This window comes from Rousettus aegyptiacus, unplaced genomic scaffold, assembly GCF_014176215.1.
Source record: "Rousettus aegyptiacus isolate mRouAeg1 unplaced genomic scaffold, mRouAeg1.p scaffold_m13_p_3, whole genome shotgun sequence".
Classification (NCBI taxonomy): Eukaryota; Metazoa; Chordata; class Mammalia; order Chiroptera; family Pteropodidae; genus Rousettus; species Rousettus aegyptiacus.
In genome coordinates this window covers 76,459,021-76,486,879 of record NW_023416306.1, presented here as the reverse complement: position 1 = coordinate 76,486,879, position 27,859 = coordinate 76,459,021, and the positions used below count along the sequence as shown (strand labels likewise).

General features: G+C 42.0%; 1 long non-coding RNA gene across 1 annotated transcript; it reads left to right on the top strand.

Moving 5' to 3' along the window:
• Nucleotides 1-12,290: 12,290 nt before the first annotated feature.
• Nucleotides 12,291-20,001, top strand: LOC107518637. Its single transcript, XR_001598926.2, has 4 exons — nt 12,291-12,902; nt 15,101-17,144; nt 17,422-17,560; nt 18,175-20,001. It is a non-coding gene; the product is annotated as an uncharacterized LOC107518637 (long non-coding RNA).
• Nucleotides 20,002-27,859: the final 7,858 nt, after the last annotated feature.

The following is a 27,859-nucleotide window of genomic DNA, read 5'->3' as shown; positions in this document are numbered from 1 at the left end:
GCTGCCTTCCTGTTGGGTCCAGTACCTGAGGAGGCATGGTCTGTTGGCACTGTTGGTGACTTTGGATGTGCCTGGCACTGTCACAGCACCCTTGGAGCTGGGGGACAGCAGAGGCCTGGGTGGCCATGAAGTCCACCCTGCTCTACTGGGAGAGGGCACACTGACCTTCGGCCCCACTGCAGGCTGTGTGTGAGGCTTCAGACCCAATCTCCATCCAGGGTTATGAAATAACTGGTGACTGCCATAATAGCTGAGGCCTCAGCCACAACTAACACAGACCCACCTAAACAGGAGCCCCGACCCAAAGCAGAGAAGCAGAAACAAACCAAAGAGAAGAAAATGAGTTATTTTGGAAGGCTTTATGATTCTAAAACTGAAAGAAAAAGCAAGGCAAAGAAATGAGGCCACTAGGACAAGTTGAATACATTTGGCAATCAAGAGTTGTGTTTGTTTTAACTAGATGAAGAATTTTGAAACACTGAGCTGGGTCAAATTTGGAGGCTGAGGTATTTGACAGAATGCTTTTAAAAGTGATTAAAATAACTTGATGGAATTTGCCAGGAGGAGGGAGACAACGCCTCTGTTAGGCTCTGAATGTGGGAATTAAAATGCATTTATTTATGCTGCTCAGCCTGAGAGCTGAATGCCTCTTAAGGAACCTATAAATATTTGCCACAGTCAACAGGGCAAAGAGCAATGATTAAACATTTCATCAGAGGCCTGATACTTTGTTGTGTGTTCATTGTGGCTACAGGAAAGGATGCCGTAACAGATCTTTAAATAGCAAACCTGCGGCTAAATTTCACTTCATCCATCAAAAGCTGCTGCTATGTGATGACCTAATTTTAGCTGCTTATCAATTCCCCGGTGCTTGTTAGTTGATGTAACTTTGATCCTCTGTTGTTAGATGACTTTTATGCTGAATACAGCTAGAATTTAATATGAATCATTTGGGTGGCTGCCCAGCTGGGCTCAAGAGTGTGTGTGTGTGTGTGTGTGTGTGTGTGTGTGTGTGTGTGTGTGAGAGAGAGAGAGAGAGAGAGAGAGAGAGAGAGAAAGAGAGAGAGAGAGAAGGGGGGAGGTGGTGCAGGCTTGCGAATATAGATAACGACACAGTTAACACAGTTATAGGATTCCTCATTGCTGAGAAAGTCAAGTTCACATCAAGTGCATTTCAAGCACAGTGTCCTTGGACTGTGCTTTCATTTTATTTTTCCCTCCTAACCAACAAGACTCCTCTCTTGGCAGGCACATGTGGGAGGCAACGATACTCTGCTCCTGCCAAGATCTAATGAGTGTCAATAATTGCAAGACATTTTAAATGAGTATTTTCAAGGCAAATCATTGCCTTTTCAAAGAACTTTCCTTTCTGCTTATGGATAGAACAGCTGAGATGCTCTGAGGGAGCAGAGAGCATTTGATAGCCTCCTCCTCTCCCATTTTCTGGATAATTAGATAACGTCTTTTCATCTTTTCTACTGTCTGGCTTTTTGGAGATTTGAGATTGTGAGATTTCTTCCATCATCCAAGCTCTTTAAGAGGACAATCTGCGTCGCATGTGTCAGTCACATGGATTGTTATCTCCATTTTCTTAGCAGTGAAGTGAAGCTGAAAGACTGTAGGACAGGGAGACTAAGACGCATGGTCTCCCAGGTGGCTGTGGCCCAGGGCTGCCTGCTTTGGTCTCCCTTCTCAACCTGGGAGTGGCTCTCTACTTTTGATGAACTTATTTATTTATCTATTTTCAATTACAGTTGATATTCAACATTATATTAGTTTTGGGTGTATGAAGTAGTAATTAGACATTTATGTAATTTACAAAGTGATCGCCCCAATGAGTCTAGTTCCCACCTGAAAGCATAGTCTTTACAATATTATTAACTATATTCCCTTTACAGCCCTGTGACTGGTTTTATATCTGGCAATTTGTACTTCTCCATCCTCTTCCCTTTTCACCCATTCTCCTAACACTCTCACGTCTGGCAACCATCAGTTTGTTCTTTGTATCAGAGTTTGTTTCTGTTTTGTTTGTTTATTTTGTTCTTTAGAATCCACATATAAGTGAAATCATACAGTTTTGTCTTTCTCTGTCTGACTTACTTCACTTAGCATAATACCCTCCAGGTGTATGAACTTCTTCCACGGTTTAACCACTGCTTACTTACAACCTCCTCCACCTCTGGTGGGGAGAAGGTGGGCGGAAATGAGGTTTAGATCTGTCTTTCTACCCTTTACAGTTTGGTGGAGGAGGAAATCAGGACTCTCTTTCTCAGGGAAGTTTGGATATCAGTGCATTCTAATCTCTGCTATTTTGTCTGCCATAATCAAGGATGTACTCTAAAGGAGGTGTGTGCAAATATCACACCAGGGTGCGGGTACAGGATATAATAGATATAACATGTCATAAGATCCCTAGAAGAAACTTGCCTTTAAAGAGAGATAATCAGTGGCTGTAACGAAGTGCTTAGAGTGAAATCTGGTTATATATACACACTCACTGTTCCAACCAGCTTCTAGGTAGCTTGACAAATGTTAGAGATATGCCTCCAGACCAGCCTGTGGGATATCTGTGACTAGATATGAATATAATATTCTATTTCATATGCTAGCATTTCAGGGACACTGAAAATACTTTTCCTGCAACTTATTCGAGGACCCCTCCCTTGGAAAGTTGGGAGGCCTGTGCTTGCTGGTGTATCTGTGAGTACCTGCACAGGGCCAAAGCATTTATGAGACTCTATCCCAAGACACAGCTTTGAATATATTCTAGTAAATTTTCTGATAAAAAAAGGAAATAACACCTACAAGCACTTAGCATCTTTTTAAAGCATGAAAAAAATGAGATTATCATTATATGTCTCATCAATACCATTGGAAAGTAGAAGATAACAATTAAGGAAAACTACCACTGTCATCCAAGTAAATATTGGGGAAAATGGAATTCATGTTTCAGAAAAAATGTGGTTATTTTGGACATATAGGGCCTCAAAAATTATAACCATGTACATTATCTGAGGATAATATGAAAAAATTACTTTAGTCAAGCTAAGAAGGTGAAGAATTCTGAACATACTGTTAGAAATATGTCTTGTACTCCGTATATGACATATAAGTGGATATGATTAAAAACCAGAAACTGAACATGTGAGTGTTAACAAGGATTCTTGAGACTGAAGATTCATTGTGGAAGAGAAAGCATAGTAATAGTCTACAATTTAAAATATTTCCAACATTAAATGTTTCACTCAAATCTAAGAGTTAGGGCTGGATGTTCATGTGTGCATGTAGTAAGAAGGAGACTTGAGGTGTGGAGAGAGGGGTAGGAAAGCATTGTAGGTGACCATGAGCAGGGTGATGATGGATTTGAGAGATCATACTTTGCCATGGATGAGCAGGGGATGGTCAAAGAAAACACTTAAGTGGGAGTGTAGAGTTGTTATAATTAGTATTGCTATGTTAATAGAGAAATAGTGGGCATAATGGTTAATTTTATGTGTTAACTTGACTGGAACATGGGATGCCTAGATATTTGGTCAAACATAATTCTGGATGTTTTTGGATGAGCCTAACATTTAAATCAATAGACGCAGTAAAGGAGATGCTCTTCCCATTGTAAGTGGGCCTCTTTCAATCAGTTGACAGCCTCAATTGAACAAAAGGGCTGACTTCTCCTGTGTAAAAGGAAATTCTACCTGCCTGACTTCCTTTAAACTGGGACATTGGCCTTGTTCCACGTGAGAGGCCCTGAACCAGAACTGCTTAGATAAGATGCTCCTGAACTCCTGATCCACAAAAACTGTGATATAATAAACATCTATTATTGCCTTTGGCCACTAAGTTTTGTAAGATAATTTGTTACCCATCAACTAATACATATAAATATGTGAACATACTTAGGGGCATAAATCCCTCTGGTTCTCAGTGTGTCATCAAACCCAACTCCAAAGGTGCAAAATTTGTTCAATTGTCTACTATCAAAACTTGAAGACATGAGAAATTGTACTTTACAATTGTATTAACATTTTTTGTAAGTGATGTGAAATTTGCCACTTTTTCTAATTTTTTAATGAAAGCTATATCCAGATCAGAAGAAAGAATCCCTGACTTATTTCTAGGTCCATGCAACAGGTCAGATGAACAGGGAAGAATTTAAATTGTGGACAGCCAATATGTGGTCCAGTGGGTCCTGAAGGGCTGCTAAAATAAATGACCATATTAGTCTGGGATGAATTTTGGTTGCTACCATTGGCCAGCCATAATTCCTAAAAGACTTAACCAGCTTGTCACAACCTTTAGATACACCACTGAGCAGCTGCTTAAAGGACCCACAAAGGGAGGTGGGACAGGCAGATGCAGGCTTTAAGGCCACATCAAAAGGAAGGAAGAGGCTCACAAATTCTCCAGTGTGTGAATGGGTCAAACTTTATGGTATGCTGTGAGACAAAAACTGTTGGTGAAATGCTTTAAATAATGTGGAATTAGTAATGTTCTTAGCAACCTGAGCATGATTAATTGTTTGAAGATGATTTGGCTTAGTTCCTCATGTAGCAAAAGCCAACCATTAAGAGAACCATCTAGAATCCAATAGTAGAAATGATTCCAGGCTTTGAGAATAATATTTAAGTTTTGAAGGTGAATATTAAAACCTTTCTGATACTTAAAAACAGTGTTTGTGAACATTAAGGAGCCATTATTCACTGAATCCCTGGCTTCCATAATCATTTTTCCATTTTCTACTGTTACTTAATGTGTATTTACATTCAGTAACATATTTGCCTTTATGTATAAAGATAATATTGAAATACTTTCAAATTTATTAATTTTTTGTTTATTTGTTCTATTTTAAAAATTAAATGTTTTTATTTTGAGATAAGTATAAGTTTGCGTGCAATTGTAAGAAATACTACAGCAAAATCCAGTGTACCCTTCACTTAGTTTTGTTCACTGGTAATGTCTTGCAAAACTAAAGTACCATATTACAGCCAGGATGTTGACATTGATACAGTTAAGATACAAGACACTTCCATCATCATGTGGATCCCTCTTGTTACCCTTTTATAGCCACATCTACTTCCTTCCCCCACCTTCACCCTTTTAACTATTTGCATCCACTAATCTGTTCTTCATTTCTATAATTTTGTAATTTCAAGAAGGTTATATACATAAAATTGTACACTGTGTAACCTTTTGGACTTGACTTTTTTCACTCAGTATGTTTTCCTAGAGAGTCATCCAAGTGCTTGCACGGATCAATAGTCCATTCCTAATGATTGCTGAGTGGTGTACAATGTGATATAGATGAGCCACAGTTTAACTATTCACCTTGAACACTTGGGTCATTTCCAGCTTTAGATTTCTATAAATAAAGCAGCTTTGAATATTCGTGTACAAGTTTTTGTGTAGACAAAGTTTATTTCTCTGGAATAAATGCTTGTGGGTGCAATTGCTGGGTTCTATGTTAATTACATGTTTAGTTTTAATAATAACTGCCAAACTGTTTTCCAGAGCAGCTATACCATTTTCCATTTATTTCTACCAGCAATATATGAGGGATCTCTTCTCTGATCTTGTGAATTTGGTATCATCACTATTTTCTATTTTAGCCGTTCCGATAGATGTGTAGTGATTGCGATGCTTAATTTGAATTTTCCTAGTGGTTAATAATGTTGAACATCTTTTCATGTGCTTATTTGATATCCTCTTTGATAAAATGTCTCATGTCATTTTCCTATTTTCTAATTGGATTGTTATTTTTCTTTATAGTCATATTTTGAGAGTTCTTTATATATTCTAGATACAAGTCCTCTGTTGGGTGGATGTGTGGTTTTCGAATATTTTCCCCAATCTCTAGCTTATCTTTTCAACCTCTTCAAAGGGTCTTTTGCAGAATAAAAGTTATTAATTTTGATAAAGACCATTTTGTCAATGTTTTCCTTCCATGGATCACCCTTTTGGTGTCATGTCGAAGAACTATTTGCCTAGCCCCAAATCCTAAAGATTTTCTCCTGTGTTTTTTCCTAAGTTTCACATATGTGCATGTTGCATTTGAGTCTATTATCCATCTCAAGTTAATATTTGTAGGAGGTGTAAGGTTTAGGTAACATGTAATTTTCAATGTGAAAATATGACTGTCTTTATAACAATTTTATGCATAAAATCTAATTCCTAATAACAAAAGTCATGCATCATTTCTATGGCCGTGACACATGTCATTGGTTGCCTCATATTGTCTGCACTTGCATCAGATGTAGTTCTTTTTGCTTCTTTGATTTCAAATGTCATGTTCTTTTCTGAATTGTTCTAGGCTTGTCACTATTATAGACCAAAAGTTGAAATTTTAGCTTCCCAGTCAATTGAGTCAGGACCATTTGTCATCTCTGAATTTGTATTTCTTTACTGGTATGTTTTTCTGCTAGTCTATATTTTGAATGATTTTAAACTAATTGGTTCACAATGGATATAGCCCATTCTAATTTGATAACATTTGTTTGCTTGTTTTTCCTTAATCCTTAAAAACCAAACCAAACCAAAAAATTTATAGATAGCAGAGGATGAAGAATCTTCCTTAGCTAGAAACTTGAACTTTAGGGGTTTTTTTCCATAAGCTGAGCCTGAGATAAGAACTTTAGCACAAGTTTTTTTTGAGAACTGATCCCCAGAAAAAGAAATGAGAGAGGTAAATGTGAGAAGGACAGCCTAGTGAAATATAGGTTAATAATCAGGTCACTGCTGCAGGTGGGTGATAGGGGTTCATTCCTGCTGAGGACCCTCTGATGGACCCTGCTGAACATTCTCAGGACTGCTCCAGCGAGTGACTGGGAAGCTAAGTGTTTATCCACCCCTTTTTGGTGGAGGATTATACTTGGACCATTCTTGGCATATGGGCTGAACAAGCTCCTGTGGTTGGAGGCAGCCCTGAGGAGAGACACAGTGATTGGAGGTGGCTATGGCTCGTGTCCATGACAGTATTGCTAAAATTGGGAAATTCTGGTGTGTAATTGCCACATGCTCACTAATCAGGGAGGGTGAAAGACATGCTGCCTTTCTCAATCCTCTTCCCTTTGAAGTCTCAGTAATTACTGTGCTTGCAACAAATCCCATAAGGTCCTATATTCTGACCTTTTTGAAACTTCCCTTGTCAGACTGCCATAGAAGGCCATATAGATTCTAGAGCTTTTTAGGGACAGAAAGGCAAGAGCCTGTGATGTATTCTCTAGCACTCATCCCAGATGACCCCTGGGTCCTTTGACACAGGCTGTAGGAAAGAGTAATTTCTATTTTCTGTTGGGCTTGTGTTTCTCCAATTGAAGTTGAGGGCTATCCCACCTGGTGTTATAGCACATTCTTGGTTCCCACCCCTAGAACATCTGAAGCAGCTGATCTCAGAGGGCACCTGCAATATAAAAACACCCAAGGTGATTTCATGCACACTAGGGCTTTTACATGCTGCCATCTGGGGAATCTATACCTCACTGGGTTTGTCTTCTTGTCCTGTACCCCAAATCTGGTGGGACTAAAGAAGGATCCCGTTGCACATTGTGACTAACTTTAGCATCTCTGGCTATTACTACAATTCTTAAGTTCTACTAATAACATTGGAAGCTAAGTGAATACACACTTTCTGCTAAATGGAGAGAAACAGAGTGGTACCCTAAGAAAAAGCTACATAGTGACACTCAGAGCTGGAGGTGCCACACTGCAAGAGAGCACTCACCAGCATCACCTTTCTATAGGGATTGAATTATGTCCTCAAAGGGCCTCAGCCACTGCAGCTGGAAGTGTTACTTTTGTGCCACTTCCATAAAGCCATAAAGAGCACTTGACATTTCAAGGAAGCTTTGAGCAGAGGACATTTAGCTGTTCATGTTGGTCCCGTAACTCTTTGCTGGGAATTTAGAATGTTGTTAGAGCCTTTACTGCTAATGATGTGTTTTATAACATTTAAAAAAGCTGTCGAGAAGCAAAGCTGGAAACTTTGGCTTCTTGTTACCACAAAATAACATGCTCCATGAACAGGAGTTTAGGACATTTTTCCTCATTAAAACATAAAACAATAACGACAACGACGACGTAATAACCAGTCCTCGACTGTCCCCACAATCTCGGGCTCTTCACTTGTAACTCCTTGTTAATAGTTTGTTTTGTTTCTTAGCTTTTTGTCTTTGAGATGTGTTTAGAAATTTGTGGATTGGGGTAAGCCAGGGGAGCAGCATCTTTGCCTCTGTTGAGCATTTTTCATGTTGCATCATTGTGCACCATGACTAGAGTCTTCTACAACCAAAACAGGCACGTTTCCTGAAAAGGGAAGAGTTGGCTGACCCAAAGTCATCTCCAGTGGCAGGAAATGTACATGTTTACAATGATGCCAAAGGCTCTGTAATGAGAGAAGAGGCTTGGTTTAAGACAACAGGGAGACTGGTGGTGAATTGGACACAATTGCTATGTCTAAAGGGGCAGCCACTCCTTGGCCCCAGCCAGCTGTCCTATAACCCAGTTATTACTATATAGCTACTGTGTTGTTTCTCAGAAGTCAGATACCTGCACTTTCATTTGGAGTCTACCAATATCTGGGTAAGAATAAAAACTAAAACTGACCAAACACATCCAAAGGTTGATTACAGGGTTTACCTGTTCCTTCAGTTAGGTTTGCCTGCTTTGTTTCTGTCTCCCCAGCACTTTGCTTCTACTTAAGTTATTGAACAGTTTTATTTTAGCTTTTACATTACTGTTTTCAAAAGTTAAATTATATATATTACTGAATAGGTACTGCATGAACTTGGTTCATAATTTGAAAGGAATGGAAAAATAATTACCTCTCAGCTCTACCACCAGCCACTCAGAAACTTTTCAGATGTATTGTGTGCAAAAGAGTTCTGAATACACATATATATATTCCTTCCCCTCATTATTGCCATCAACAGATTCTGACAGTTTATTTTTTTAAGTAGAGTTTTAGATTTACAGAATAATTGACAAGATAGTACGTAAGGTTCACCTACTCAGTTTCCCCTCATATCAACATTTTCATTAGCGTGATCCATTTTTTATAATGAATCTTGATACATTATTATGAACTCAGGTCTACAGTTTACATTAGGGCTCACTCTTTGTGTCAAATGGACCTGTGCATCGTATCATGTGTCTACCATCACAGCATCACAAAGGAGAGTTTCATTTGTAGGGCAGCTACATTGTCTTAGAGCCTACACAGTTCATCTCTATTGGGGTATTTAATAAGTGACTATTGAAATGATCCCAAAATGAGTGGGCTTCAACAGTGGTGCCAGTCCTTGGTGGGGCAGGGTCTTCCCAGACATCACTTGTGGTCAGTATTGAGTTGTGGTCTACAATGCACTGATCTCTCTGAAAACCAGCAGAATATACCTATGATTTAAGAGCTTTGCAGCAAGATACTTGCAACAGATCTGTAAATTAGCCTAATTAAAAGGGCATTTCTACCAAGGGGGAGTCTAAATCTTCCTTAGGAAAAGTCCCTTATTCCAGAATGCTGGAGAATGCTGGCTATATATGTTTTCTGCCTGCTACACAAAGTTCCTCCTTTTACTCCTCCTAAATGTCAGTATTTCAAATTTCAAAAAGTATGCTCTGGTTTTGGGGTGGAGCTTACTGGAAATAAGAGGGAAGTTAAGAACTCCCTTTTCGGGAATCTCAATGTTGCTTTTAAGTCTAGAAATCAAGTTTCAGGACTTTACTGGCAGCTGTGTGGATGACTGAACCCACTCTGTGGTGCTCAGTGCTCACCTGTGCTTTTGTTTCATTCCCCATGTCAATCTGCATGGAAACTGTCAGGTTCATTTTTTTTTTCTTGAGACTAGGACATGCTTCTATCTTGAGTTTGCTTTCTGCTTTGACAGGTGGCAGGGTATAGCACCATGGTTTTCTTCCAGTAGTGGGTATCTCCACACTTTGATGGCATAGGCAGGTTACAATTCCATACCTTTATGATCACCACAATCCCTAGGGATCAGAGATGTTTCAGAATCTAACTTTCTGTTCACTTTCCTTTCCTTTGGAAAGTCTTTCCAAAATGCCTCACATGAATTTTCTTCAATTTACCCCCACCAGAGACAGATGTAGGAACATCAAAACAGGCTTCTGAGGGTTCCCCAGGGCTAGAGCCTGAGCCACCTCTTAAAACCCTTCTCTGAAGAACAGACAACAGAACCCCACTTTTACAGCCACCACCTTCTTTATTCCATACCTACTGCACACTCACAGAATTCTGTTCCAAAAAAATAGCAAGATGTATTATAAACATGCATATTTAATCTCCTGTACATAATGGAACCAAGTGCATTTCTATCAGTAACTCTTGCGGGTAGGTGTTTAACTCCATTTAACTTTTCCAGAATCTTTTGTGGGACACTACAGAGGAAAAAGAGAGAAAGAGTTTGGGATAATTAATTTCATGTCTACTTAGCTGGATCATGGTGACCAGATACGTGGTCAAACATTATTCTGCACGTTTCTGTGAGGATGTTTTTGGAATGACATTTAAGTTGATGGACTTCAGGTAAAGCAGACTGCCTCCTTGATGTGAGTGGGCCTCATATGATCAATTGTAGGACTGACTGGAACAAAAGACTGACATTCACAAAAGAAGGGGGAATTCTGCCAGCAGACTGTTTTTGGATTTGAACTGCAGTGTGATCTCTTCCCTGGGTCTCCTGCCTACTGTTACTCTGCAGAATTTGGACTTGCCAGCCTCCATAATTGTATGAGCCAGTTCTCTCTCTATGCACACACACTTTATTGGTTCTGTTTCTTTGAGAGCCCTGACTTGTGCAGAGGTAGACAAGGGGTTTACACTCCTCTGAAGCTGAGTCATAGGCAACATGCCATTTATCCCAACTCTTCTGAGGCCTGAGGAAGGAACATGGAGGCAGAACCGTATAAATAAAATTTGTTTACAAGTATTTAAAGAATTCCTATTCTACCTCCTTGTCTTATTTTTGTCATATGACAGGTTTACTCAATTTTTGCTAAAATTAAAGATAGAGCCAGGCATGTAATGTTTCATAGCTAAAAATTTAAAAAAAAAATTAAGAAGAGGGACTAGAAAATGCAATGTGGTGTCTTGAACTATAGCCTGGCACAGAGAAAAACAGTGGTGGAAAAAACTGGTGATAACCAGTTTGGAGTTTACTTAATAGTTATGTTAATATGTTAATTTTGACAAGTGCATTATGGTTCTGTTAGGTGTTCTCAATAGGGGAAGCTGGGTGAAAGGTGCACAGGGACTCTCTGTATCATCTTTGCGATTCTCCTATAAATATAAAATCACTCCAAAATTAAAAGTTTATTTTAAACAAAAGAGGAGACAAATAGGGTCCATGGAAGATGGTGGCCTGAGCTCATCAATAGTAACATTATTATAGGTGACACTTTTGTCTTCAAATTTATGAGAAAGTATTAGCATTAGATCACTACATTACATAGTCCATATATTTTGACAAGTCCTTAATAGAAATGAAATGCCATCGTATATTAAAGTGATATAGGAAATGTTTTAGAAATTAACATTGAAGAGGTAACTCATTGACCATAAATGGATTAGGTCCAGGAGTAATGAGCAGAGACTTGAGTGAGGCAAATAGAAGGAGCCATGTTGACAGGGACAGTATTCTTGGCTTGTGGCAGATCACAGTCTGGGTGGGCATTTGGAAGTGGCTGGCATAACCACTTGATCACCCATCATTTCCTACTGCGACCACCAAAGCTGCTCACTCACCAGCCAGCCTGTCTTCTCAGAATTCCTTAGGTCTGGGACCTTCCCGAGTGTCATCTTCTCAGTCTGAGAACTGCTTTTCTAAACTAATGAGATAAAATGCTTTGGGAACGTAACAAATATAAAACAAATACATATGGTTCACATGTAATTTCTCCACACACTCTACCATTTACCAATTCATTTTGCTCATTTCCCTTCAAAATTCTATAGAGGGGCTTTCCTGCTGTACTGCTCTAGCTCATTTTTTAATTGCTAATTTAATTGAATTTAAAAGTTTCACCAGGTTGGAAAATAGTTTACTGTCCTGTATCCCCATCTCCAAGTCTCACTCCCGGTGTCAACCCTTTTTAGTTCCTTCTACTGACACAGGTGATATTTGACTCCCATCACAGATACTGCTATTTTTTTAATCTTTCAGTTGTAGATATTATCTATTGACCAATTGTTTTGGAAAGTGAAGCTTTAGCTCTCAGAATATTAACAAAGTAATTCTGACTGCATCAATCTTTGCTATTTTTACATGATCGTAATTCCAAAATGTTGTTCCCAGTGTTACATTGTTGTTCCCAGTTATACATTTCCTTGCTTGTATAACTTTTGAATTTCCTAGGAATAAATAATTGCCTCACTCTAGTTTAAAAATTGCTTAATTTACCTGTACTTATCATTCATTCATTCTTGAATTGTTCATTAGGCCTGCGATACTTCTTCACTGTGTTTAAACCCTCCAGTTTTTTATTATTCTCATCTGTCTCTCAGAAAGCTTCTTCCTCTGGTTCCATCTGGTCTGGTTGCTGTCCAGACCTGCGACCTTTTGTCCTGGGGCCTTATTTCATCATCAGTTTGAGGGTTGCATTTGCCTCTCTCCTGTGCTGAATGCCCACGTTCCTAGATTCCACGCTCTCTTCCTTGTCAGCTTCCCTCTCATTTTGGTGGTGCTCATGTTCCAATAGGCTCCCGAGAACTCTATCTGAAAATGTCTTCCTTCAAAATGATAGTTTGGCTAGATGTAATATTGAAGGTTGAAAATAATTTTCCCTTGGAACCTTGAAAGCACTGGTCCTTTGCCATAAGCTTCTACTGTTATTATTCAGAAGGCTGCAGCTGGGATCTTCCTGTGACTGTCATCTCACTGTGACTTGGTTTGGTGGTGAGTTCCTTCCATCTCACGTGTTAGGATTTCCATGGGCACTGTTAGTTGGGAAACTCATTTTCCTGAATTAGTTCATTGATAATCCATTCCCTTCAGTTTCTCTGCTCTTTCTTTCCAGATTTCCTGTTATTTGGAAGTTGAATCTGGACTGGCTGCTCAATGTCTTGTCTTTTCTCTGCAGTTTCCCACATCTGCTCTTCTGGGCTGCTTCCCAAGAGAGCTCCTCCACAGTTTCTTTCAGTCTTTTATTAACTTTTCGTTTTTGACATAAACTTCTAATTTCCCTATTTTGTGATCCGAGTATCCCCTTTGATAGATTCCTGCCTCCATCTTTAGCATAAAGCAGGTTTTCCAGTCATTGTTGCAGTATAAGAAAGCACCTTAAAATGAGTGGTGCAAAAGACCTCTGGACCGGGGATGCTTCAAAGGCTAGCTGGGTAGGATGGTAGATCAGACGCTGCCACATGATCCTCATGTGGCTTGGGTTGCTCACTGTGTGGCATCCAGGTTTGGGGAGTGAAGGTCCTCATAGAGTGCGTCTGATGAGCAAGATCCAGGAATCCAGGTGAAAGCTGCACTGACCCTGGCAGCCACAGAAGTCCTGAAGTGTCACTTCAGCTATATGTGCTGCATGAAGACTGGACTGGAGGTGGGCAGCAAGGAGCAGCAGGGTCTGGGGAGGCTGAAGCAAGCTTAGCAGGAGATGATGGGGTCTGAGTAGGTTGGAAACTGGGAGGCGGTGAGGAGATACAGGTGTATTTTGAAATGAGAAGGTAGAACCAACAGGACAATGTGAGGGTTTATTTTATGTGGAGGGCGAGGAAAGAAGCTGGGTTGAGGCCAAGTGCTTGAGCCGTTGACTGAGATGAGAAAGATTAGGCAGCTTGTGGGAAGTTAATACTCTTTTTGGCCATGTGAAATTCAAAAGCCTGGTTGGATCTCAAAGTTTCAAGAAGTCAGATGTGTGAGGTGCTTGATGAAGAGGCCTGCATCGAGCTGTTGGCCCTCAGATGACATCCTCAAGGACCCTTGGAAGCCTCAGCTTGGGAGGGTGGGAAAAGAGGAGGAAGAGGATTCGGGACCAAAGTGTGAAGACAGGAGAATGTGTTGTCCTATGTTTATAAAAGAGCCAGTTTTAATGGTGCCTAGAGATGAGGCGACTCAGAGAACAGCTTTCATGTTATTAACAGAGAGGTGACAGGAGGTTTTCAGTGACAAGCAGCAATTCCAGGGGTGAAGTTTGCCACATCAGAATGGGAGAGGACTGGGCAGAAACTGAAAGGCAGAGAAAGTACCAATGGTTTTTATAGACAGCACTTTGATTTCTTTGTGCTGGGGAACAGGGAAATAGGATTGTTGATGAAGGAGGATACAGGGTCAAGAAAAGCTAAAAATAAAAAATCCCCTGACATACTAGAGCATGTTCCTTACTGTTGAAATGACTCAGTAGAGAGGAGAAAATAAAGATGCAGGTATATGTGTGTGGGGTCGAGGATGGCCCAGCATCCGGGGGCCATGCCTTGGTGGGGGAGCAGGGACCTTCCTCTGAGTATCCCGGCTCCATGGCCATGCTGTCCAGATGCAAGCATGTCTGAGACTGAAGGGATAACAAGGGAGTCACTGCCTGCTTGCTTTTACTTACTCTCCAAAAGAGAGTGAGAGCATGTGCGTGCTTGAGGAGAGAGTGGGCAAAGGGGAAAAGTAACCCTGAGGGAACAGGGAGCAAGTGTGCTGGGTCCTGTGGTCTTACATGAGGCCTCAACACGTTTCTTATACTGCAACAATGATTGGAAGCTCACCTGTCGCTTTACATCTGTCTTGTTGTGTCTGCAGTGAGTGGGGCCCCAGGCATGGGGTCAGAGGGCTCAGGGGACAGGAAGTACCAGGCCAGGCTAAGAGAAGGCCTGGGCAGCTGGACCAGGACTGGCAAGAGGTGGGGAAGAGGTGGGGCAAAAAGAAGGCTTTGAGGGGAGAGGAGGGAGGGGAAAGGAGGACAGATTAAGGGGAAAAGGGAGTGGATGTTCCTCGAGAAGAGAACATACCAAACTTTTATTTATGTTTTATTTTGGACGTGGCTCCATGGTGAGAACTCTTGAAAAACACTGTGTTCTGGTTCGAGATGTGCTGCCTTGCTTGTCTCCTTTGGCATTCCTGTCATGAGGTGAGGGGGATGACTGAATTGTGGTGCTTTGCAGATGGAGATGTGGATGCACCGAGCAGAGAGCGTGACTCCTGCCGACTTGGACACCTGGACATCTGACCAGAGCTGGGTGTGAGGACACACACTTTACTTGCCTACCATGACTTCCACTTTCAACTGCCCTGCCCTTTCCTGGGCAAGAACTGGAGCTGGTCTTGCAGAGAAGACTCTGGAGAGTAGAGGAAATGAGCTAAGTGCAGTTTGTCTTTCCAGGCCAGGAATTCGAGGACCTTGCTAGAGGAGAGTTTTGGCCAGTTCTCTCCTCCTGGAAGTGTGAGGCTGGAAGTCTGGTGTGCACAAAATGCTGTAGCCTCAGGATCTAGGTTATCAGACGGTAGCAGCTGATCTTCAAAGTTGTGTGGGAAAATCTGACAGCTCCTTGCTCCACCATTGGGGCTCTGGGGCAGAGCTGTCCTGATAGGGTTTTCTGTGGAAATATGGTCCTGAGAGGGATGGGAAGGCCTGAATGTTGGAGGGGGATCTGTTCTTATGGGAGGTGGCTGGACTGGACCACTGCTAGCTGGTGGCTGGAGTAGGGCTGTAGGACCAGAGGAGAGGGCATCCGTGGAGCAGGGTGTGATTTTCCCTCCTGGGGTGAATTCTGCCTATTACCAGGGAGTCTGGCTAAGGTTGTGGTAAACACTACAGCCAAGTATTTGCTCTGCTTTGAGGCATTACAGGGTAGGGAGTGGTTCACCTGTGCCTGAATGACCCTGGGAGAGAGGCAGCAGTGGAAGAAGCTCATAGAGTTCTATGACACTGTGATTAGAGGAGAAGCCCAAGTAAAGAGGTGACAAGAGACAGATAAGGCCCACGGATGGGCCCAGGAATCAGGGCAGCCCCTACATACACACTGTGGACTTGCTGCAAGGACCAGGGGCCCAGGGCCACAGCCTTGGGGGTCCAGTTGCACTCCTGGGAGAGCTGGCGAGTCTGTGAAGTCCTGGTGGGGTGCACTCTGTTACTGCAGGGAGAGCGCCACGCTTATCCAGAGTGGCCACCACACTTTTGTGGTTCTTGGAGTCAGGGCTGGAGTCAGATTAAGAAATAAACAAAACCACAAATGTTGTTAATTTCAAGCTTCATTAGCAATGCAGGTTAAAAACGAGATTTACCAAGTACAGCCAGGGTGGCGAGGGCGTGCAGGAAGCAGTGAGGGGATGTCATTTCAATCAGAGCACAAACAACGAAGAGAAAAATAAACACTTTAGAAGCCACTTGACCTTTCAAATGCCAAGCTCTAAAAATAGGGATGTAGTGTCCTGATGCTTTATAGCAAAGAAAGCCACATTGCTCTGAATCTCTATTTTGAGCCAGGATCCCATCCCTACACAGCAGCTTAGCTGTGGTCACCTGGACCTGCTGGCCAGAGGGGCTGTAGCTTGGGTTTCTGGATGATGCAGTGTGTATTTGTTTCACTTAATTGATTTGCTTCATTACTGTGTTAGTCTCCTTCCCTCTGTGCTTTTTCAGTCTCCAGGTTAGGAAACAAGAGTTTCTGGCCCAGTAAAACCTTGTTGAAATTTCAACGCTTTCTTTAAACTTGTTTCAAGTATTTGAGTAGAGTCTTGAGTTTTGGGGGCTGTATCAGAGGCCCCAGATCCACAGGACTCGCCTCGTCTGGGGAGGGAAGAGTAAGGATGGTGTCATTCCTTCATTCCTTCTGTAGTCCTTCCTCTGCAATAGCATCTCATTCCTTGAAGAGTCCTGGCTGCAAGTGTCCATGAGGTCCAAATGGTAACAAAGACTGTTCTGAAAAGCTCAGCCAGGCCACGGTGTCCTCAGAGTCATGTGAGTATCATGGTGAGAGGGCCTTTTGTAAAGAGTTTTCTGAGCACAACAATCTTGCCTTTCAGTCATATATTTAGCCCATTTTAATCAGAAAGTTCTATCTGAACATATGCCAACTTACAAATCGGATTGTGTGGAACAAATGAAAACACCTTTACTCAGAAGAACTGCAGCCATCTTTGTCCTCACTTCTTGAAGAAATTGAATTTGTTGGGACTTCATCACGCTTTCAGCTTCTTCCTCTAACAGTAGGTCAAAGGCCATTTGTTCTCCCTCAATTTTACTCTGGATAATTTAAACATGAACTGGAATGTGCTCATTATTGTTCCCTGAGAGCTGGAGCAGGTACGGAAGGAAGAGACTAAAGTTGGGTCTTGGTCATTAGGGCTCTCCTGGAAAGGGAGAACATGTATCCAGTCAGACTGGACAATTTGAATCCATCCTTTCTCCTCCTCTCTCCTCCCCTGACCACATTGGGATTTTGAACTTGGGACTGTGAAGTGAGTCACTCTCTCGTCTCTGCAGGATCACATAACACAAGGAGTTGATGTTCACTTGTAACTGTTTTTGCTGACTTGTTTGTGGCACCATCAGTTACCGGATGGAACCAACTGTCTTTGTTTTCATGACTGATTTCTGCACTGCGGATGGGCCCCACCAGCTGGTGAGTCACCATCCTCATCCATAAGGCCTGATCCACACCCGGTCCCTTCTGTTCACAGAACCAATGTAGGAGGTGAGAATCCAAGTCATTTCCTTTCTGAGTCAATTGTTTAAAACGAGGAGCCTGGAAAACAAGTGAAAATCCTTCCTTGAAGTTTGAGAATTGACTTCTGGTTTGTGTTCTGGGGAGTGTGAGCTGAGCAAGGTCCCCTTGTCTGTCGGCATTCCCGGGATCAGCTCCTTTTTGAGGAGGCCTGGGGAGACTGGCAATGGGTATGTCAAGTGCACGGGAAATTCTGACCTGGGTGTTCCACAGTGGTGTCAGCAGTGACTTACAGCTTAGAACATTCTTGAGTTTGGCCATGAGACAAACATGCAGCCCAAAAAGCAACCTGGCAGCTTTGAAATAGGGGTGGAACTGGCAAAAAATGTGATCCCAGAGTTAACAGAAAGCCCCTATTTTCATCTTATCCTAAGATTCTGAAGAGAATTCTGTTAGACTTTTTGATGAATTTAGGAGAGCAAGCACATTTCTAGATCTGTCAGGCTATGGTTCAAATGGTGTTTCATTTAGTCAGTACACACTTTAACACATCTCCTTCCCACCACCCACAGAACTAACTGGTGCCTTGTCACTGGGTTCTCAGCCTTGCTAGCACCATGTGACCTTTGATGGCTTGGAGGAACCCATGGATGCCTGGCCAGAGTGGTGCTTTTAATGCATGAAGCACACAGAATGGGTGGATTGGACTTTTCAGAGATGGCGAGATAATGTCCCCCAAGCCACATATTTTTCTTCAGAGTCACCTTGTCACTCCCCCATCAAGCTGGGGGGTTCATTTTCCTGCCCCTCGAACCCTGGCAATACTTGGCCCAATGGAATGCAGCCCAAACACCTCCATCTTCCTCCATTTGGGAGGGCAGCTTGTGGAAGCAGCTTGTGACCACCCAGAGACCGCTGTGCTATGGGATGGCCAAGGCCTGGGGTGCTACGTTCAGAGGAAGGCCAAGGAGCACCAAGTAGGTGGCAGGTTGAGTGAAGAGGCATCTTCAAGGGGAACATCACGTCCCCACAGCCAGCCTATACCATCAGATTAGAGTGGCTCAGCTGGGTCTCCCTCAAGCTCCTGACCTACAAAACTGCCAGCAAAAGAAAATGGTTATTTTAGGTCATTGTTTTTTTTTTTCCAAAATTTTTCGAAGGTGGAGGTGTTGTGACTCAACCATAGAAAACCAAGCCAAGACATGGGATCATCAAGGAAATTAATTTCATTAAAATACAGGTTATGGTGGTACATTTTGTGTGTCAACTTGATATTTGCCAAGATATCTGGTTAGCCATGATTATGGGTGTGTCTGTGAGGGTTCAGTCAGATGAGATTAGCATTTGGATTGATAGACTGGGAAAAGCAGATTGCCCTCCCCAATTGGAGGGAAACTCATCCAATCAGTTGAAGATCTGAATAGAACAAAAATGCTGTCCCTCCTAAGGATAAGAGAGACTTCTTCCTGCCTGACAGCCTTTGACCTAAGACATCAGCTTTTTTCCTTCCTTGTCATTGAAACTAAATCAGCTATCCTAGGTCTCCACTTGTCAACTCACCCTGTAGATCTTGGGACATGCCAGCCTCCATAATCATGTGAGTCAATTCTTATAGTGGACCTCTTTGCCTCTTTCTCTATACACATCCTATTGGTTCGGTTTCTCTGAAGAAGCCTGCTAATACACAGGTTAAACCAACAGAATTCTTAGAGTTCGAAGATCATTATGTTAGAGCGACAGTGCCCTTGATTCTCACTTATCAGCAGGCTGGAACAGTCAGAAAATGCTTAGCTGCACATGCACAGGTGAGACATGCACAAGTCCTGGGTGTCAGAGAAAGTCTAAGCGCAGGACTCCTGCCCTTTGGAGCTTCCATTCTGCTTGGAAGACCCCCAGGATGTGAACTGACATGCACACAGATGCACCTGAAGAGTATAAACAGTGTGATGGAAGGGCAGCTGCGTTGCTTCCCCAGAAGAGGGGGTGGCCTGGCATCCGATGTGGGGAAGAGTTTGCTCAGATTGCCCAGGAGAATGAATGGTGTCTGGGTTGGCTTGCAGATGAGCTGTCTGCCAGCACAATGTAAAGTACCCCTAGGGACTGTCATGCAGGGAGACTGGGGCAACTGGATACAGGCTGCCTTCTTTGGATGATTCTGGGAGTTCTTCTGTGGGTTCCCTGGGAGGTCCATAGCAGGGGCCTGACCAGGCCCTTTCCTCAACACTGCCCCAGGCCCAAGAAAGTCAGCTACTTTGGTCCCTCCTTTGTGCTGTGTGGTCTCTGGGCTTCTCCAGGCATCCCGGAGGCACAGCCACCTCTTTCTCATCTCCTCAGTGGGCCCGAAGCTGCGACTCGGACTCCATCGCCCACAGTCTCCTCTAGGCTGTGCCCCTGCAGCCCTCCCTTGCTAAGGCCACCACAGCGCCACCCCCCCACCTCCTTCTTCTATGGCTTTGGGCCCTCCACAGAGTAAATGGAATCATGTAATAAAGGCTTGTGTCTTGTGTATTGTTCCCTCCCATTCTGAGCATATCTCCTTTTCTCTGGAATGACTGTCTCTATAACTCTTGGAATTCCTGCCTCTTCTCAGAGGTCTCCCTGTCCTGGGTCATGACCACAGCCTGTCCTGAGGGATCTGTTGGGTTTCAGAGCTGGGTTCTGTCAGGAGACTAGAGCCACAGTAAGTGACACAAAACAAAGAAGCTTTTTTGGGGGTCTGCCCTTGCAAAATTGGGAAAGGCTGCAGGTGGGTGAGGGGGCTAGAAGGAGTGTTGGAGGTGTTGTGAAAATCACTGACCAGCTGTCCTGAGTGTGGCTCAGGTCGACAGGTCAGAGGTGCGAGGGCATTTTAACAGCTGGCAGAGAAACCTATGGCATGCCACCATCTCTAGTGTACAGTATAGGATGATGGGGCCAGGATGAGAGTTAAAAGCAGAGTCGGGGATGTGAAGCATGACTGTCACCACAGAAAGCCATCATGACCTCAGGGAGCAATAGCTGCTTCTGCTTCTACCTTGAAAATCTCAGGCAAAATTCCTCTTCTGACCAACTCTATAAAATAGAAGAGGGTTCTGGGAAAGATAATTCAAGCATGGTCATGTTTAATCCAGATTAATTGCATAATACAAATACCACAGCTTGGCATTACACTTATTTTATGCTTTTTAATTTCTTACCCAGGCTCAATACTAGCTACATATTTTTTGAGCAATAGGAAGGAAACAGGCTAAGGGGGCAAATCAAATGTCTCTGTAGCCCCCAGCCTTCATTTTGGGACCACCAGTTGATTGCTGTAACCGCAAAGACATACTCTTCTCCAAAGCTGTGATGAAAATCAGGTCAAAAGCAATCTCTGTCTACTTTGAAAATCCTTCTACTTCAAGAATGTTATAAAAATGGAATTGTATGGTTTGTACCTTTTTTGGTACTAGCTTTTTTCAATCAGAATAATTTTTAGAGATACATCTAAGTGGTTTTATGCACCAATAATTCATTACTTTTCATTGCCGCATGGTATCACGTAGTGTGATATTGTGATTCATAATAAGAAATATATATCTGGTCTTTGTCCCTATTTCTGGCACAGAGTTCCTAAAACTTGTGGACTTCCTGAGTGATGAGAGTAGCAAAAGTATTTTATATGAGAGAAATGACTTTTGAATTTCGCTTCAGGATGGGAGTTGGTTCCCAGGAGAACCAACAATATTCTTTCAGTCTCACCTCCCGACCTCCGGGGAGGGGAGAAGGGCTGGAGTTTGAATCCGTCACCAGTGGTCAGCGATTTAATCAATCATGACTCTGTAATGAAGCCTCTATGAAAATCCAAAAGACAGAGTTTAGAGAGCTTCTGAACATGTGAAGACACGGGGAGAGTGGCATGCTGGGAGAGAGCATGGAAGCTCTCATACCTTGCCTTATGTAGGTATGGCTGTTTCTGAGTTATATTCTTTTATTATAAATTGGTAATCCAGTTAACTAAGTTAAGTAAACTAAATAAAATGTTTCTCTGAGTTCTATGAACAGCTCTGCCAAATTAATCAAACACAGGGAGCAGTAGTAGGAACTTCTGATTTATAGCCAGTGGGTCAGAAGCACAAGTGACAATTCGGACTTGTGACTGGTGTCTTAAGTGTGTGTGTGTGGAGGGGGGCCAATCTTGTGGGATTGAACCCTTAATCTGGGGAGTTGGATGCTGTCTTCAGTAGATAGTGCCAGAAGCGAGTTGAATTGTAGGATACCAGCTGGTGTTAGAGCATTACATGCTCTATTTTCTGTTCTCCAGGCCTCATTTTCCAGGAACTGGGTCATCAGAATAATTCTATGGTGTGAATGGGCCACAGTTTGTTTAACCATTCTCCCATTGAAGGACAGCTGGATTGTTTCCAGTTTTTTACTATTACAAAGAAAGATCCTTTAAACATTCATGTATAGATTTTTTTGTGCACATAAGTTTCATTTCTCTGGGATAAATGCTCAAGCACAAAACTTCTGGGAAGAAGCTGCATACTGAGTTTTATAAGAAATGGCCTAACTGTTTTTTACAGTGGTTGTGCCATTTTACATGTTCACTAACATATTTTACTTTTAAGATGAAAAGCTATTAAATTAATTGGAAGGAGGGGAGTGGTAGATGCCATTATATAAAGGCAGCAGCAGGCACCTTGGGGGAGGGAAATGCTTACTATCTTGGCTATGGTGGCGGACACACCAGTGTACACATGTGGCAAAATGTGCACAATGAAACACACACACACACAAATGAATACATTTAAACCCAGGGAAATCTGAATATGATAGCTGGACTGTCTCAGTGTCAATGTTCTGACTATGATAGTACATTAAAGTTTTGCAAGATTGTAACATTGGGGAAGCTCCCTAACAATTACCTAAAAGTAAAAATAAAATAAAATAATTAACCATAAAGGAAATCTATGGTATTGATTAAAAATAACATTGTGAAAAACACTATAAACTATTAAGATTTAGGCCAATGTTGTTAGTTGTTTTCCTGATTTTGGTGGCCAAGTGTTATTTATTAAGATTCTCATCCACTGGTAATCTAGTTTTCTTCTTAAGGTCCTTCTTCCCCACCCAACATCTATGAAGACTTTTTAAACCCAGACCCCTACCTCACCTGCTCTCTAGCATTGTTTTAGGGAATAGAAAAGTAAGTTAGGTAGAACTGAAGGAAATTCATCTCGGGTGGCTGGACACACAGAAGAGACATGTGTTGCAGAGAGGGGAGTTATTGTAAGGGATGGTGTGTGTCTGAGAGAAAGGAGACCCATCTTCCAGGTGGGTGGGATCCTTGGCATACCAGTATTTAGAGGCCAAGTGTGACAATTCATTCCATACCCATGTGGAGATAGCGATTTGCACTGTGTGTGGGGCTGGACTGTCAGGCCCTCATGGCCCTGCATTGGCAGAGATCAGTGATAATTGACGATGTTGAAACTTAAGAGGAGAAACAAACTTTTATGGAGTGCTGGGGCTTGGCCAAGAGCTCAAGGTTGACGTGGCTTCGGGCTGGCAGGAAGCTGCATTCCTTGGCTCATTCCCCTCTGACATTTGGGAAATGGGGCTTTGTTAATGTTCCCAGAGTGCTTATTAAGCGGCACCTGTGCTCCAAGTGCCTGAGGGGGCAAGTTCCCTCCAGGAAAACGTTGACCTTTATGATAGACTATCTTATGACCAAAAGCTTTGCAGCATTAAAATGTGATCCATCTCATTAGGTTTTCATATGAAGCCTATAAATAATTCCAGAAATAGGATCCTGTGACAGCCTTTCACTGTTATTTAAAACAAATATTAGTTATTTCTATACAGGTCATCAAGGTAGTTGTTGCTTTCCAAAGCCTCTCCTTTCCCACAGTCTGACCTAGGAAATGGGATTTTTACAACAACCTGGCCCATGGGGAGAGGTCCTGCAGATTGCCTCCTTGGAACATGGCCTCCCCAGGGACAGAAATGCTCCTCTGCCATTTATACCCCAGTTTTTTTCCTGAAAAGCCTTCAGAGCCTTCTTGGCCTTAATGTTCTCATCTATGCATGATAATTTCTTTCCCAGTAAGTCTGCCCATACAAGAACTGTAAAGGCTTTGAGGTTTTCCCCTCCTTGCAAGCTGACAAGTTAGCTTGCAGAGGACAAGAGACTCCCGGATCAGGGACAGATGACAATTTGTTGCAGCTATCACAGCTTCCAGAGGGTCAGTGTTTTTATGCTGGTTTCCTGAGCCCCAATTCCCATAGGCATTCCCAATTCCCTTGGTCTGAGGGTCAGGTGATATCTGCACATACATTACAGAAAAATCCCAAACTTTGGGAACACTTTTGTTCTGTATGGTGGTCTTATCTTCTTTACACTGAGCAGTAAGTATGTCTGCCATTTGTTTCAGAGGAAGACACTTTTCTCTTTTCCAGGAACATCTTCACAGATAGTCCAGAACAAACAACAGTTAGAACTTTGTTCCTGATTCATGCAGAGTTGCCAAAGACCCATGGAGATTTGTCTCCCAAAGAACTATAGACTAAATTCTTATTTAGTTATTTTTTAAAATGTTTTTTTTCAGTTAAATCTTTCTGAATTATTTCTTCTCCCCAATTCTGCAAGTGATGGCCCGTTTTTTATTTTTCGTTTTGTTTTTGTTTTTGTTTTTGCCTCTACTGCTAAAAAGCCATGTGGCACTGTGTGGTAGCTATGGAGAGGTGCAGTTTGTGTCTGCCTTCAAGCAAGCCTGTGCCATCAGCTGTAACAAGTGCAGTCAGTTGATAACCTCCAGCTTCATTGTCTTTGGGATCCACTGCAGCATTTAAGCTGGGGCCATGTTCTCCTTAGGCAGCCCCAAGCCAAAGCCTAAAGACCGTGGGGCAATAGAGTCTGGTCATTTCTTCCCATTATGGAACTTCTGTAATCTATCTCTGTGCGGGGCTATTGGGGACTGGTTAAGACTTTTTCCAATTCACACTGCAGTCTGAGACTCCCCTTACCCAATTCTCCTTCTTTCTCTTTCTTCTGTCAGAGGTAATGGGCTTGCATCATGGTATGAGGTTTTTTTTTTCTCTACACACTGCTGCTCCATTTCCTCTTTATCTCACATGTGTTACTCCAGATAAATCTTATGCACTTCAAACTCTGTATTGAAAGGCCAATCTGACACATTTGATTGGACTTGCCATTAAATTGGTGTTGGGAGAATCATCTGAAAATCTGAGGCTGAGTGAAACTTCCTCCAAGACCTACCATGGTTCAAGAAATTTGAGGTTCTGTGGTGAGGCCCTGAAGTGTTCCCCATTCCAGAGGCATTTCACAACCCATCAACTCCTTGTGGTAGTCAGGGGAAGACTTTGCTCAAGCTCATGCCCCTGGTTTGACTTATGAAGTGTTTCCACTGCTTTTGCTTGTGTTAAAGCGTCAGCTCAGTGATTGCCTCTACAGCTTTCCTCTTCTGCCACCCTTTTTATGTTTGTTTATAAATATTTGTATCCTCCATTAGATGGTAAACTTCATGACTATAGGATCCGTATTTGTCCCCAGTGGCCAGGGTAAGGTCTGATACATAGTAAGGGTTAAATAAAAATTTACCTAAGAAATAAACAAATGACAGGTGCTCCAAATTATTAATTTGCTACATCTGGAGCCTAATAATGAATCGGACTCAAATTTCCTCCTCCTACCACTCTTCAATTACCTCTGGTCACTCCCCTTTTACATACGTTCAGGGAGTTATCTGAAACACTGTCATCATTGGCATTCCTTTGAGCTCACAGTGAATATATCGACTGTCACTCCTGCCAGTGGAAGAGGGCAGTAACAACTTCCCTGCTTGCGACATTCAGGAGCCGTAGGCGTCACACAACAGAATTTTTAGTCCCTGAGAAAGGTTTATCAGCAGCTATGTGGGTGTCATTCCAGTTCAGACTGTGCTGAGAAATGGAATTTCTCTGTGGTTACCTCTGGGAAAACCCACAGAGATGAGAGAGCTTTTTCGTAGCTCGAGCGACATCCACAGAAAGGGAAACAGTTGAAATCATTGGAACTCTTAATTTGTTGTTGAGACGCGAAAGCGTTCTTTAATCAGCCTGATGGCCATTTCCAAAAACATGATGATCCAGCTTGTTTCCACTCCCCTTTCATTCCTGGAATGGGCCCTAATAATTTCAGAATGTTCCTATGTATCTGCAAGCCAACACCTCCTAAGCACATGCTGTTCCTGGACAGTCAAAGTTTGGCATGTTTTTCAAACCTCTGGGGATAGCAAGTCCAAGTTGTTCATGCTGTTATAGGCACATCTAGTCATCCACGCCTCAACTCTTGATTTTAATGTAGCAGCTATGAGAATACTCTTGCCATTCACCTGCATATTTAAATAGTCACCTTCCCTTTATTTTTCTCCCTCAGCTATGACCAACAGGACTGTAGCCTGGGATTAGGGTAAATGTCAAGGAAAATGAAGGAAAATAAAGGATTAGGTTTTATTTGTTGTAAAGTGTTTATTACAGCATTATACCACTGGCCATAATTTATCTGACCATCTTCTATTTTTTGACATTTAATGCTGTTTTTAAAGTTCTACTATTATAAGTGATGCTGCAAGGAATTCCATTTGAGGTAAATCTTTGTGTACTTGTCAGAATCATCTAGGCTTGAGCGGATAACAAACGACCCCCATATCTCAGTGATTTAATACCCACAGGTTTATTTCTCATTCACTTACAAGTTTGACAAAGGATGCCTAGGGCTTCCTTCCTCATAGTCACTCACTGAGGAAGCTGAAGAAGCCCTAGCATTGTCAGCCACTCTCTGGGGTTTGCTTCAGGAGAGGCCAGAGCGAATAGAGAGTGCATACATGATCTTCTGTGCTCAGCTGGAAGTGAAACTATCATTTTTGTTCACAACCCAGCCTGCCTGTCAAAGAGGTAGTTTGTAACATTCTATGTGCCCAAAGGAGAAGAGAGCAGGCTGTGTGGGGGAATGATCATATCTTTCCACATGCGGGTATGACTTTTACTTAGGATACACTTTTGAGAAAGGGAGTTAGTGGGTTTTGCCGACATTTTATTTTTCCTAAGAAGCTTATAACATTTTTATAATCCAACCAGCTTGTTTTATGCCCCTGAAAAGCCTCAAATGTTACTTACCATAACACTTTTTGAAGATCTAAGAGATGAAAAATGACATCTTGTTGTTTTAGTTTGTATTTCTTTTGTAATTTTGGGGAGTAGTTTTTTTTCACATTTCTCATTCATTTTTATTTTTATAAGAGGCCAACAGACTTAAAAAAATTAACCCGAAGATTCTCCAAGCATCCTTTCCCACTTCATATTTAGAATTATAGAATGTTTTAAAATACCCATCACAATGGCATTCACAGTTCACGATTTCTCTCCCTGTGGTAATTCGAATCTTTGCTCTACAGTGCAATTCTGCCTCTGAAATGTTCCTGTACCTTATAATTTTTGTTGAGTCTTGGTTCACTTGTTTTAGTGAGGCTTCAAAAAAATGTCTAACAGAACGCCCACTCCCTGTTGTTTGAGACCTGTCTCAGGGACGTCAAGAGACCTTCTGCAGGCAGGCTGTTGGGGTTAGAGAGGGGTACCTCAGAGGAGGGATTTTGTTGATACCTTATGAGAACTCAATAGAAAAATTTGATTTTAAAAGACAATCTCAAAGAAAATGTAAACAATAATATAAATAGGGCCACTTTAAAATGGAGCCAGAGTTGCCATCCCAGAGGAACTGCCTTGCATGTCTATGTCTCAAACCTTGAAACATAAAAACAGAGCAAAATAACCTTTGGACTAGGTTTGAGCAAACTCTCACTTCCAAAAAGCTGTTTACAAAGATAATAAAGTAGTTATTATGACTAATAGACTAATGACTGTCAGACTGAAAATTAACAGCATCGTTTAGAATTAGCATCCCTATGTCATGTTATCTTGCCCAACAGAAATGTCTTCCTTCTATTGATGTAATTGTTTCCCTTTTCTTTCTCATAAACACTCCTTGCCTTTGTCTCAAATTGGGAACATTATTTGGGCTTCTGCCTGAATTAATAATTCTCTATTGTTATTGATCTCAAATAAATGCTTATTTGCCTCTCACTTTGAAAAGACTCTTAAATTTTTATATTAGCAAAGCATGTATGTGATTTCTGTGGAGCTCACACCCTTCTCACACTTGCAGGGTGATTCATTTCTGAGGGGCTATCAGAAAAGAAAACACTTGCAAGATTGCAGCCTGTCAGAAGCCCATCCCTA